This window comes from Malaya genurostris, chromosome 3 (genome assembly GCF_030247185.1).
Source record: "Malaya genurostris strain Urasoe2022 chromosome 3, Malgen_1.1, whole genome shotgun sequence".
NCBI lineage: Eukaryota > Metazoa > Arthropoda > Insecta > Diptera > Culicidae > Malaya > Malaya genurostris.
In genome coordinates, this window is record NC_080572.1 from 33,453,400 (window position 1) to 33,467,045 (window position 13,646).

Here is a 13,646-nt window from a genome sequence, read left to right on the forward strand (position 1 = left end):
GATATCCGACAGCTGTACCGCTTCGGCCCAAGCAAAACCTAGATCTACCTATGAATCCCAACGGTATGCTGTTCAGCAGCGTCGTTACGAGGTTGTGATTCGAGCAAAACCCGCGGATCGGCATATTCCATATTGTCGAATACTAGGTTGTAAACATCATCGAACTTCACACATCAGTGCCCTAGATTATCTCTTTAACCTATGCGGTTGACGGTTCGTCGCACTTTATAAAGGCATTTTTTTAGCTTTTTAATATAATTTTCCATAACTAAAAGTTACATGAAGGATTTTTTCACACCGAAGAGAAGAGATTTTAGTTATTTATATTTTTCAGCTGACCGAAAACGTAACCACGGTTACTGGTAACTGTTGTTCTAAGACCAACAATCTACCAATCTGTGTTGCCAGTTTCAACATTTTTTCAAATGATTTCGTTTTGACATTGCCAGTTACTGAGGGGTAGTTAAATTTGCGATACAGTTTTGATAGTCGAGTGGCAGGTCGTGTCGTCGGTTCCGCCTTCGACAAAGGAAAAAGTTCAGTGAACGTAAATTGTTACACGTTTTCAAAACTCTGTGAGTAAAACTTGTTGTCGATTTAGAAACTGAGTCGAAGTTACTAATTCTTCTAAATCAATATTACTCACTTTTTGACATTTGAACTAAATAAGCAAAAGTGAGTACAAATTACTCACTTGAGTGTAACATTGAATGAGCGTGTAGGATATTTGAAACTAGCACTTAAACTCTGAGTAACTTTGTGTAAGCGTGTGGATATCTTGAGGTTGACAGCAGAGTTGCCATTTTAAAATTTATGTTTCAACTTGAAAATTCTGTGTACTATCTGTGTTGCATATTTTCGAACATAATCTGTGAAAATATGTAAAAAATATTTTGAAAATCTGTCATTTTCATGAAGTTTTAATAAAAATCTGTAGAAATCAGTGAATTTCGATAAAATCTGTGTGGCAAAATAGGCAAAAAAATATGTGGTTTTACAGAAAAATCTGTAAATATGGTAACTCTGGTTGACAGGTTGATTTGTCAAAATCTTGTAACGCATACTTGTAGTTTCGCATTGAAAATCAACTGTGAATGCATGTAACATAATAATGAGCAGTGTTAGTAGTGGTGCTATGTTGAGCCTTTTGCAGCAAAAGAGTAGAAAATCGTAGTTGATTTTGAAGTCGAGAGTCGTGTCGTTTCGTAGTGCTCCGTTCAACTTTATGTGCTACTCTTCTTTTTTTGTTTTCAATGTAATTAAAATTTGTCAGAGAAATGAAGTGAGGCTTTTATTCGACCTAAAAAAGGATATTAATCATACAAAAAGATTTGATTTGCGTAACGAGTGTTGAAGTGATTTTCTAATTCTTTGGTAGGGGTTCCGATAACTTGGTTTTCATTTCGAAAGAATTCAGTAATATTTTTGTTCTTCATTCTCGCTGTGCATTCGATTGCAAAACCTGTCACCTGAAGTTATCCTTAGCAAGAAAAATTCAACATAATTTATGTTTCTATCGTAATAAAATTGCTGCTGTTGAACGGACGTTTTCTTATTGCAACCCGGAATAATTTCATTATAGTAGACAAGTTTTTCAGTCATAGTAGGTCGCAACAGAAAGGCGCACAGTCTCGACACATTGGTTTCCTAGGCGAAGAGGAGTGGCTTCTTTGAAAAGCGATAGAAAGTTTCGAAAAAGGACGAGTCGTTGGAAGATGTCATTTGTGTCGAAGGGAAGATTGTTTTGAATGACAGTGCAGTGTCCGTAAGTTATGCAGTGCTTGAAGCAGGGCGTAAATAAATAGTGCTCTATTTTTTGTGTATGATACATGGTAGAATCATCGGCGTATGATAACTGGTAGAATCATCGGCGGTTACAGTGCCTACTTTGTTTGGATACCCGATCGATACGGCAACGGCTAGCTGTCTGTGATAAGCATTAAATGTAAGAACAGAAAGGACACTGGATTTAATCTCGAACGAAAATAATTATTCTGGAAGAGGCTCATCCTGTCGAAGAGACGAGTGGTCTCCGCCGATCATTCAATTGATCAGTCCAGGTACGAAGCGATTCTTTAATCAAATGAATAGTTTTAGATTCAATACATTTATTTTACTTCGGGTTCAAGTTTTAAATGGTAAACGGTTTACTATTCTGAAACATGTTGTGTTCTAGATGTGAATTTATTTTGAAAGATCCAACTGACCTACATACTATTCAATTGAACGTGTTGTGTCTATAATGAGTTCAGCGTTTTTTCAAACTGTTCAAAACAAATCAAAACTAGAGCCCGTGTAGAATAATATGTACTAATGTTAACTAAAGAAAATGTTATTTCATATTGAAAAAATATGACAGTTAATTAAACGACAGCAATGTATTGATTATTCAGCAAAACCTATCCACCTCTGCTTGACATATTTGACCCATTCCGGAGAAATTCTGCAAAGAAAGTTGGGTAAATTTTTCAATAAACGCCTTTCAAATGCTCCCAACGATCACGATCGCATACCACACACAGCTATACGTGTTGTCGTTCAATGATATCGGTTTGTCTTGAATTTTGTATGATCTATCGTGAAAAAGATGCAAATCTTACTTAAATTTACGAGCGGTTTAAGGACGTTTCCGGTACAGTTCCGTGTATGGACTTTAATATTCTTTCACATGTTTCAATTTCACACCTAACGGTAGTTCCGGGGAGGTAGGGTTTGGAGATCCAAGGTGTTTTAGTGGGTAGTTTCAATTATACAGTGGTTGTCTTGTGGAGAGTCCCATAATCTGTGCGTAAATGCATTTCACCTTGTAAAAAAAAAAACGTATCAATGCGTGTATTCAGACTTGTCCGGCACCGTTTCGTGACAGTATTGAGTCGGAGAAGTGTGAATACATGCATTGAAACGAGTGAAAAAATATTACCGTCCGTGCACGGAACTGTGCCGGCAAGGAACCAGACCGGAAAGGTTTAAAAAGACCTTTATTTCAATATGATCGTGATTATTTGAAGAATACACAGAACATGCTTCAAAAAGAATTTTGTTAATCCGTATTCGTATTCCGATTAGTTAGAAAGATTGAACCTTGATGAATTTTGCACGGTTTTTAAAGGTTTGAATGTCTCTATTATATCATGAATTGGTAAAGAAGTAACTAAATTGAACGTTATTTTCGCGAAAATAAAGGTTTTACTGATTATCAATTTTAAGATTCGTTTTTCCGTTCATCAACATATACACCAGTGTTGATTCAATACACGTACCGTGCTAACTGATACCAAAATAGCAAAAGATGTGTTTACATAATATTTCCAAATTTAACGGAATGCTTGCACGGCAAAAGAAAATCGATTCATTTTTTTTGGTGTATTTTCGTTTCTTTAGGACAACTTTATGTTTGATAATCGATGTTTGGTTAACGACAGCTAGGTCAATTGATTAATTAACCCTAGTAACAAATTGAATGAGCTGAGTTAAATGCCCTCTAATTGGATGAATGCCGCAGACCCTTGTTATTGGTTTATGCAAAGATTTATATTACAGAGAACATACGTGAAAGCAGTGATTCATTCGCTTGGACAGATGGTTATGGTCAGCTAAATTTAAGCACTTAAGGTCTCGAATTCGCCGTCAACATTTCATAAGGTCACATAAATTAATAAGAGTTTCTCTTTGTTTTCTTTCTCTTTTGTTAATATCTCCTTAATTTTCACGTGTACTTACAAAATATTCGTGTAGAATGAAAGACAATATTCTCATGTTTCTAACAGTACCAAATATGTAACGAACTTTTGCATAATATTAATAACGCAGATATAGTTGAAAGAGAAAGTAAACAAAGAGAACCTGTCAAATGTTTTTAGGCCTTTTTGAAATGTTGACGAGGAATTCAAACTAAGGACAATCAGATGTCTATTGTTCCTTTGTTGTTTGTTAGTTAGATTGCGTCGAGATAGGAAATTATATGAATTGGGTGTTACGTTCGTGTCAGACCAACATATTCTGTATATGTAAGATAGTGACAGCATTGTTGACTTGTTACAAAGACACGATATTTTTATTGTAACTATAACAATTTAATTATTATAATAATGTGAAAATATGAGGCGTAATCAGGTTTCCACGCAGTCGATTGCTAGTGATTCTGTGTGATTTCAGACTGGATTCTAGTATGGGTATGTCTGGTATCGCTTGAAATAGATAATCAGTCGTTAGGTGGCTGCAACCTAACCAGTTTATGACTGCGATTGGGATGTAACTCAAATTAACACACTTGTCTTGAATTGGTCGATTTCTTTTGAAAAGAGAACTCATAATTTTGAAAAGAGAGCTCATAATTTTCAAATTATGCAGAATAATCGATTAATTGATATTTTATAAACATAGATTCTTGTCAACAGACATGTTTTATTTGCTCCTATAAGTGTTTCATTTACTCACATTTCATTGATATGTACCAGTGCCAGTTAGGCTCGAAGTTAGATCGGCTGAAGAAAGGAAGTATTGTTAGACCGACACTTGTTATCACTAGAGGCCGTATATTCTACTGCGAACTTTTGTATGAATTTCAATTATTGCATTGTATGGTCACTTAAAAATACGTTTCAATAAAATCCGGCATTCACCGAAGATTCAGAATTCACCGATTTTATTTTAAGGAACCTAATTCACACGTACTAGGATCAAAGAAAAACGCTGTGTTATCGCAAAAACAACAAGGTTATATAAACTTTTCTGAATGAAATTGATTTTTACTGAAATGTGTTGAATTATTTATGAAGATCAATTGATTTTTGTTGAAAGAGAAGCTTAACATTCAAATTAAACAAAGGTTAAGGGATTTCACGCGCGTCTAGATATTCTATCCTTCTATTTACTATTTGTAACAAAAAAAAAGTATTGTTTAGTTTGATCTGGTTACTGAGAATATATTTATGTCTTGAATGTGAGGTATTATGGTCTCGTTGACCGCTGTTTAATTTTATCCGGATCCAAATATGGGGTTATATGTGTTGAAAATTCTAACTCTCATACACGTGGCTACGCAAAAAAGTGCAAACTCGTCGAAAAAGAAAATTTAAAATGGCGTACACCTTGAATATACCCCGAGGCCTTCCATTTTACACGAATCAATCGAAACTAAAAATCTGAAGCATACGAATGACATATCAAATTAATCAAAAGGCCTATTTCTAGTGCTGGGTTCAACAAGGTGTGTTGTGTTACGAATTTCTCAAACAAGTCGAAAACTGTGAATATTAATCGTCATCAACAACAAATGAAAAAAATGATTGCTGACATTGCTTGAAAAACGTAATAAAAAAGGTAAAAAACGCACACGCAGCGAATAAATTCTGAACCACTTGCCTAATTTCCCAGATTTCACCACTTTCAACTATCATTTGTTTTCATCGATGTCTCGCGCACTTGCTGAGCAGCACTTTATTAGTTATGAAAATGTGAATTAATAACTTTAAGACCACATCGCTTCAAAAGATGAAGTTACTTCGACATGGTATTCGTGAATCGCTGGAAATATGGAAAAATGCGTAGCTTTCGAACACAACTAGTTTGTAGTAGTTTGAACCTATTACTAACAACAACAAAGTGTATTTCGTGTTCACACTTCTTCTGGCAAAGTCGAAAGTCGCTTACGATCGAGACGGCAGAAACTAAGACAATACAGTATTTTGAACAATAGTGTATTCAAAATGAGCATTTATGATCTACAAAAGTGTGAAACTTGGCCTTCGCGACCGAATTCAATTTGTATTGATTTCAAGCGCAGCAAAGTTAGACCAGCAGCAAATGGAATCGAAATCTTGCTAAAAGAACGAATGGATCTAGACGTAAATTATGTTTGTGAAATACAATTCAACAAAGGTAACTTAGTGTATATGTATGTATGTATGTATGTGTGTGTGAAGCCACCATCAGTTCAAGGCATTACCAGTGTATGCGGGTAGACTTACAGTAGATCCGAATTTGATTATCAGATAGCTTTCATATAATTGCTGTTAAGAAGGCCAAAATGGGTTTTGAGGACCCGGCGTCTTCCAGCAAGAACATCCGGCCATATAATAAAGAATTTCGCTGTACCAGCTTGAACCCGCCTGATGGTTTGTTTGTTAGAAGGGTGCATCTTACTCATTTCAGACCTTCAAGGAAAAACAAAGCTTCCCCCACGTGACTCAGGTTGGCAATCCACTCCATCATCCAGTCATTCACTTGTCAGATACCCTGATGCACTCCCTGCCCCTCCCCGTTGTCGATATACTTGAGCATAATTCAATATATATATATATATATATATATATATATATATATATATATATATATATATATATATATATATATATATATATATATATATATATATATATATATATATATATATATATATGTATATATATATATATATATATATATATATATATATATATATATATATATATATATATATATATATATATATATATATATATATATATATATATATATATATATATATATATATATATATATATATATATATATATATATATATATATATATATATATATATATATATATATATATATATATATATATATATATATATATATATATATATATATATATATATATATATATATATATATATATATATATATATATATATATATATATATATATATATATATATATATATATATATATATATATATATATATATATGATATAATATAATATAATATAATATGATACAGTACAATATAATATATCACATCCTAATGCAATACAAAACAATATAACATGATATAATTCATTAAACATAACACAATATATATTATAATATAATATAATATAACATAATATACAATAATGTAATGTAATAATATATAACATAATATAACACAGTATAATATAATATAATAACGTACATTATAATATAACATTGCACAATATATTCTAACAATAAACTATAACATAATACAATATAACACAATACATATACTTATAATATAATATAATACAATATAATATGATATAATGCAATGCAGTATAATACCATACAAAATAATATAACATAACAGAAGATACTATATGAAATAATATGTTATGATACAATGTATAGCAGTTGATGTCGCAGTGTAAGTTATGCTCTTCTTTCGTCGCAGTACTGCAGGAAATATAATATTTCTTTGTTAATCATATTGACTATAATTTACTATGTTAAATACAAAATCCCTCTGCTAAACATGATGGACGGTGCCATAGAAGTGCGTCTACATGACCTTCCCCCGCATGTCAGTGATCATTACGTTCATGAAAATATGTCGCAGTACGGAGAAATTCTTTCCACCGAAAGGGAATTGTGGTGAAATTTTGCCGTGAATACGACTTACTTTTTTATAGAGCACCTTTTCAAAATTTACCCCCTGAGAGAGTGATAAGTTTTTGATCGTAGATATCTCTTGTTGCATCTAACGTATCAACATAATATTTGCTACATGCCATCGGAAATATGATCACAATTTTATGATAAAATTTTCAGACATAATCTCAAATAATTCAAAATTAAACTTTTTTGAAATGTTTGGTATCAACCAATAGCAAAGAGGGAAACAAATGACGCTTGTTTGCCATTCTCGTATCAGAAAGTTTTTCTGACCCGAACAATGAAGAGGCGAATGACCTTAAGGTTAAAACCTATATAATCGAAATAAAATAAAAAATTTACCTTTAACTTTTATGCCACCTAGCAATCAAACATAAACCGCTAAGCAGACGTAAAATTAATGCTATTTGCAAAAGATTTTTTATTTTGCACCAAAGTACCTTTTTCTAATCCACTGTAACTGTTCATATCTTGTCAATGTTACGTTTGAAAATATGTATAAACGAATTATTAAACAATATAAAAATAGATACTTCCCAAACAACCAAACGTTCCACAATTACTTGAAACATTCACTTTTTTGCTGCTTAAAAGCACACGTGGAATTTGAAAGTGCAGAACAAGTTCCGTGTGAACTTTCTCGCGGCATAGAAGCTGACCAATGCACAGTGGTCCGGATCCGCAATTTAGGGGGACAAAAACATTTGTGGCTTAGCCTTAAACTTTAGAGCTATGATGTCTTCGGAACAAATGATCAGTGAAATATAAGCCATATGGTATTAGGGTGGTTCTAATTATTAGGGTGATCCAAAAATTATTTTCCGTATGTGTTGAGATAGAGGACTGCATCCTTCGGCAAAATTGTAGGAAAACTTATATCAAGCAACTTTGCCGAAAACACTATTGTAGTATCTCTAACGGTTTTAGTGTTACAGCTATTTTAATAGATTAACTTAGGGTGTTCCTAAAAAAATCAGATTTTTTGCTCTAGCTTTCTTAATATTCACTTCTCGATTTTGATGTCTTTGAATATCTTTTAGAGTTTGTTGAAACCAATTTTTTCATGACTAGCGCATTCAGGTAGCGTTTTCTGAACCGAAGTTATGAGCAAAACTAGTTCAAAAACAGATCATTTTTAAACTGCTATATCTAACATTGGAGCAAACGACAAAAAAATCGGTTTCTTTCATTTGATAGAAAATACTTTCGAGCATGTTTATAGAAAAAATAACGGAGGAGATATTTTTTTAAATTTTTTAAATTGTGTTCAAACATTGAGTTTTTTCATTGAAAAATGCTCTTTCATGTAAGACATTTATTAGCTATACATATTAAAATAAGGTATTGCTGTCTTCTAGCGTGTTAAAATTAAAAATGTTATTTCAGCTGCATAATCGGGAAGATGGAGTACACTCACGTTGGTTGTTACTCTATTCGATAATGCTATTACAGGATCAGACGTTAAAAGAAATCGTTTGAATACATCCTCTAGATTCACTAAACGATTGAAGTTCTGTGGATGGAACTGCCTATACTTGCGAATTGATTTATTTCGACTCTCTTGCGCTTCCTTACTGTACATTATTTGCTATCTGTTTGGTTCCCTTGCGATTGATTGTTGAGCAAGAAGGCTGGATAATCTGCAACAACAATTATCCTTCATCTGTTTCCTTTTGCTGCCCAAAATAATAATCTTTCAAAAGGAAAACACGGAACTAACAGCAGCAAGTGGACAAAGTAAATGCAGAAATTGCAGAGCTTTCTCCCACAGTACTGGGGAAAGTATTTGTATCAACGAAGCTAGTGTTCTGCCTGAACGATACGATACGACGTTAAACGACATAACAGACACACACTCCCAAGCTTGGTACATATGCAAGCGCTCAGGAAAAGTTCTGAATTTTTCAAGAACTGAAACAAATGAGAATAATCCAAACAAACATCAATTTGGGATTTCGCCTCTACATGCAATGATTCGATCCATGGAACTTTGGCTAAAAGTGAGTTATTGTTTGCACATTGATAAACCGACATGGCGCGTGTCCCGACAAAATCAGCATGTCAAGGAGCAACAGACAAACATACTAACGGCATTAAACGAGCAGCTAGGGTTACGTATTAGCAAAGACATCATATTAACAAGATATCTAGCTCGCACATTTCCAGAATAAATCATTGGAAACATCCTTTTTCGCGAGCATGGTGCCCTCAGGTGAGTCCGCATCGAATCTCGTACATAGAAGTAGGGAAGAGAAATGTCAAATTCTTGCGCGCAAAAATAGCAGCACTGCGCACCCACACAATTGACATGATATGTTGAATGTGATGCCGTGTGATGGCGTTCCTATACTGAAGATTGATTTCGCTCCAAGCTGACAGGGTCTAGCATTGGTGAACCATTACCTGGAGGAGGCAACTCGAATGATGGTATCTGGGCCCGTAGATTTTTCAAAGAATATAACACAGTAGCGCAAATCATCCAGTTAAATGGAAATATACTTGAACGGTTTTTTACAATCTTAACGTTGATAAACAGCAATGTGAAGATTTCGGTACCTGCTTTCCAGGAGTTTACTGAACAAACAAGAATTCGTTTTGTGGAGCTGTATGGATGGTATGCTCTGTCGCCAACCGTGCATAAACTTCTGGTGCATGGGACTGCAATTATAAAACATGCTTTGCTTCCTATTGGTATGTACAGTAAGGAAGCGCAAGAGAGTTAGTGAATCTAGAGAATGTATTCAAACGATTTCTTTTAACGTCTGATCCTGTAATAGCATTATCGAATAGAGTTATAACCAACGTGAGTGTACTCCATCTTCCCGATTATGCAGCTGAATTAACATTTTTAATTTTAACACGCTAGAAGACAGCAATACCTTATTTTAATATGTATAGCTAATAAATGTCTTACATGAAAGAGCATTTTTCAATGAAAAAACCCAATGTTTGAACACAATTTAAAAAATTAAAAAAAATATCTCCTCCGCCATTTTTTCTATAAACCGAATTTTTTTGTCGTTTGCTCCAATGTTAGATATAGCAGTTTAAAAATGATCTGTTTTTGAACTAGTTTTGCTCATAACTTCGGTTCAGAAAACGCTACCTGAATGCGCTAGTCATGAAAAAATTGGTTTCAAAAAACTCTAAAAGATATTCAAAGACATCAAAATCGAGAAGTGAATATTAAGAAAGCTAGAGCAAAAAATCTGATTTTTTTAGGAACACCCTAAGTTGATCTATTAAAATAGCTGTAACACTAAAACCGTTAGAGATACTACAATAGTGTTTTCGGCAAAGTTGCTTGATATAAGTTTTCCTACAATTTTGCCGAAGGATGCAGTCCTCTATCTCAACACATACGGAAAATAATTTTTGTATCACCCTAATAATTAGAACCACCCTAATACCATATGCTTCAAAATATGGCTTATATTTCACTAATCATTTGTTCCGAGAACATCATAGCTCTAAAGTTTAAGGCTAAGCCACAAATGTTTTTGTCCCCCTAAATTGTGAATCCGGACCGGCAATGTATTCTAGAAGCTTCTTGGGAGTTTGTTCGGTTTCGTAGGACGAGCCTTCAAAGGTGGATAATTACTTGAAAAAGGGTTGATTAGAATGTTATACATAAATTTTGTAAGCTGCTTAAGCCAATCAGTCCCTTTTATCCCAACTATGTCTTCAGCTGAATATTTTCTCTCCGAAGTCTCGTGCTCAGATTGGTTCCATGAATTGATTCATTCATGGTCTTATGAAAAGGAGCAATGCAAATGTATTTTCAAATTGTTGAATGTTCATAGATTAGATGTGCGGTTTTTTTGATGATGTAGTCCACGAGATCCATAATTCTTCAAAGAGACACATTTCAAATTGAAACTAATCCCCGGTCAGCAAATGAAATCTATTTATGTGTTAGAGAAGAATCATATATCATAAGATATCAATTTACTTCTATTCCTGAAAATCATGCGTTTCCTTTTTATCAATTCGGGATGAATATGTTAGTTTGAGATTTATTGAAACCGTATCAAGTCAATTTGAATTGGTAATAAATACCAGGCATAGGAAATGCAACATACTCTAGAAAAAGTAGCAAAAAGAATCTGTTCTGAGAAAATCAATAGAATGTAATTAAATTAAGCAATCAGATACAGAGCACTAAAAGAATCTGGCAACTGAAATTTTACTTCAGAAATTTTACTCATTTTACTGAACCGATTTTCACAATCTAGGATTCATATGAAAGGTTATACTTTCACAAATAACGCTTTTAAAATTTATCTGACTTCCGGTTCTAGAGTTACAGGGTGATATGAACAAAAATGGCTGAACCGATTTATAAAAATTTTAAATGAAAAGTTTTACATACTCGTATAACAATACTGACTTTCATTTGGACACTACTTCCGACTCCGAAATTACATGAAGTGTGTGAGGGTAAAAAAAAAAAATTTTTTTTGAACTTCAAAAAAGTTAAAAAATTCATTCAAGCGATATGCGTTATTATTTTCCGGTTCCGGAAGTGCCGAGAATAGTAATTAAAAACCTCCGTCATCCAGCGTGACGAAGCCGAAAGGATTTTTTTCTTAATTTGTCTCAAAACTGTTCCTATTTGCAAGTTATGTCAGTTGTTGGCCAAACAATCCCAGTCCGAAAGTACCAGGTCAAAAACTTCAAAACGGAGCTCCTTTTATTATCATAGTTCTTAGTTTCCAATGAAAGGTCTTTAGGGGCTGTCCATAAAAGACGTCACGCCGCAAGGGGGAGGGGGGTGTTTCATAAAACGTGACCTTTTGTGACAGGGGGGAGGGGGGGAGGTTTTCGGAATGTGACGTCCAATATTTTCAATGAGCGCATTTTTGAAATACCTAATTATATTACTGCTTTGCCCTATTTCCTGAAAAAATCTCCACAATAAACGTTTACATTCTATAGGAAAACGTGTATTTGTAGATATTAAAGCTTTTTCTTGTAAATTCGGAAATGAGTGATGCAGGAAATCATTTCTGTTGTGATCAGCAAAAGTGCAAAAGTGAAGGAGCGAGTAAATTAGCGAAATTTATAAATTTTGCCTAATATGAGTAAAAAAGAAAAAGATGCCTTCAAACAGTTTAACTTAAGATGTGCACTGACAATTTTTTCAGTAATTTGATTTTCTAGCAATGATAATAGTATATCATAAGAATTTCTCTTATCTGATTCTGATGCAGTTTATTCAATTATACTTAATTTGAAAAAGGGCGGGAGATCAACGATTTCAGAAGTAGAACATGTCATGTCTTATCTTGATCATATGTGATTTTACTCCACCAACATAAAAGCTTATCGAATCATCCAATGATTGAACTTTCACTGATCAACTAATAATGAAAAGATTCTCCGGCAGTGATCTCGTTTTGATGAGGTTTTGGTCTTTATTTTCTCAGCCCTGTAAGCTACACTACGGAAATATTAAAATATTATTCTTTACCTAAAACAATAATATATCTGTGTAGCCCTAGGAGGACTAAAACAGATGATTTAAATGTTTCATCAATTCCAACCAAATACTTTTGTTTATTTATATAATTGATATTAATAAAATAATTCCGATGGTTTTGTAGATTTGTGGATATTTTTTAATCTAATGACAGCATGTAATAAATCGATTTTTTCCTCATATTTGCATGGTTTGTCATACATATTGAGAATTTATTGAGATGAATTTTATTTATTTTGAATTCGTGACACGTGACATAGGGGGGAAGGGGGGTCTTTGCTTCTGTGACAATTTGTGACAAAGAGGGGATGGGGAGTCAAAAATCGTCAAAAAAAAAAGCGTGACGTCTTTTATGGACAGCCCCTTAGCTCTACATACCTACTGCTGTTAAGTTTCATCCGGATCCTACTTCCGGTTTCGGAACTACAGGGTGAGGTGTGTTTACAAATTTAAACCATTTTTTACAGCGATGATGAACAAATTGGCAGAAACTCTTCTACTTTTGGCTATTTAAAACTGTTTCTATTTTTTAGGATATGATAGTTTGTACCCGAACAGACTTTCTTGTTTTTATTCAAGATTTAATGGAAATAATATTTATGAGAGTGTGAGTATCATGAGAAAGGCATCATCACACCACTAGGTGAATTAAAACAGGTTGTTTCTTTAGTTTTGCAGAGTATTAAAGAATATGATTTTATGGATTTCATAACAATTCGAATGTTGCAAAAAATGTTTTATAAATAAAGATCTTAGAATGCACACTTGGGTGCCTTGGGCAGTATG

General features: G+C 33.5%; 1 protein-coding gene across 4 annotated transcripts in view; it reads left to right on the plus strand.

The window, feature by feature from the left end:
- The first annotated feature begins 1,148 nt into the window (after positions 1 to 1,148).
- LOC131433704 (sarcolemmal membrane-associated protein) overlaps positions 1,149 to 13,646 on the plus strand; it is a 64,338-nt gene continuing 51,840 nt past the window's right edge. Inside the window, exons 1-2 of one of the 4 annotated variants that reach the window (XM_058600241.1) lie at positions 1,149 to 1,765; positions 1,837 to 2,060. The gene's annotated coding sequence lies outside the window, so the exon portion shown is untranslated. Of the gene's footprint in view, positions 2,061 to 13,646 lie in introns of all 4 variants that reach the window. The other 3 variants (XM_058600243.1, XM_058600242.1, XM_058600244.1) reach the window with 3 other exon arrangements.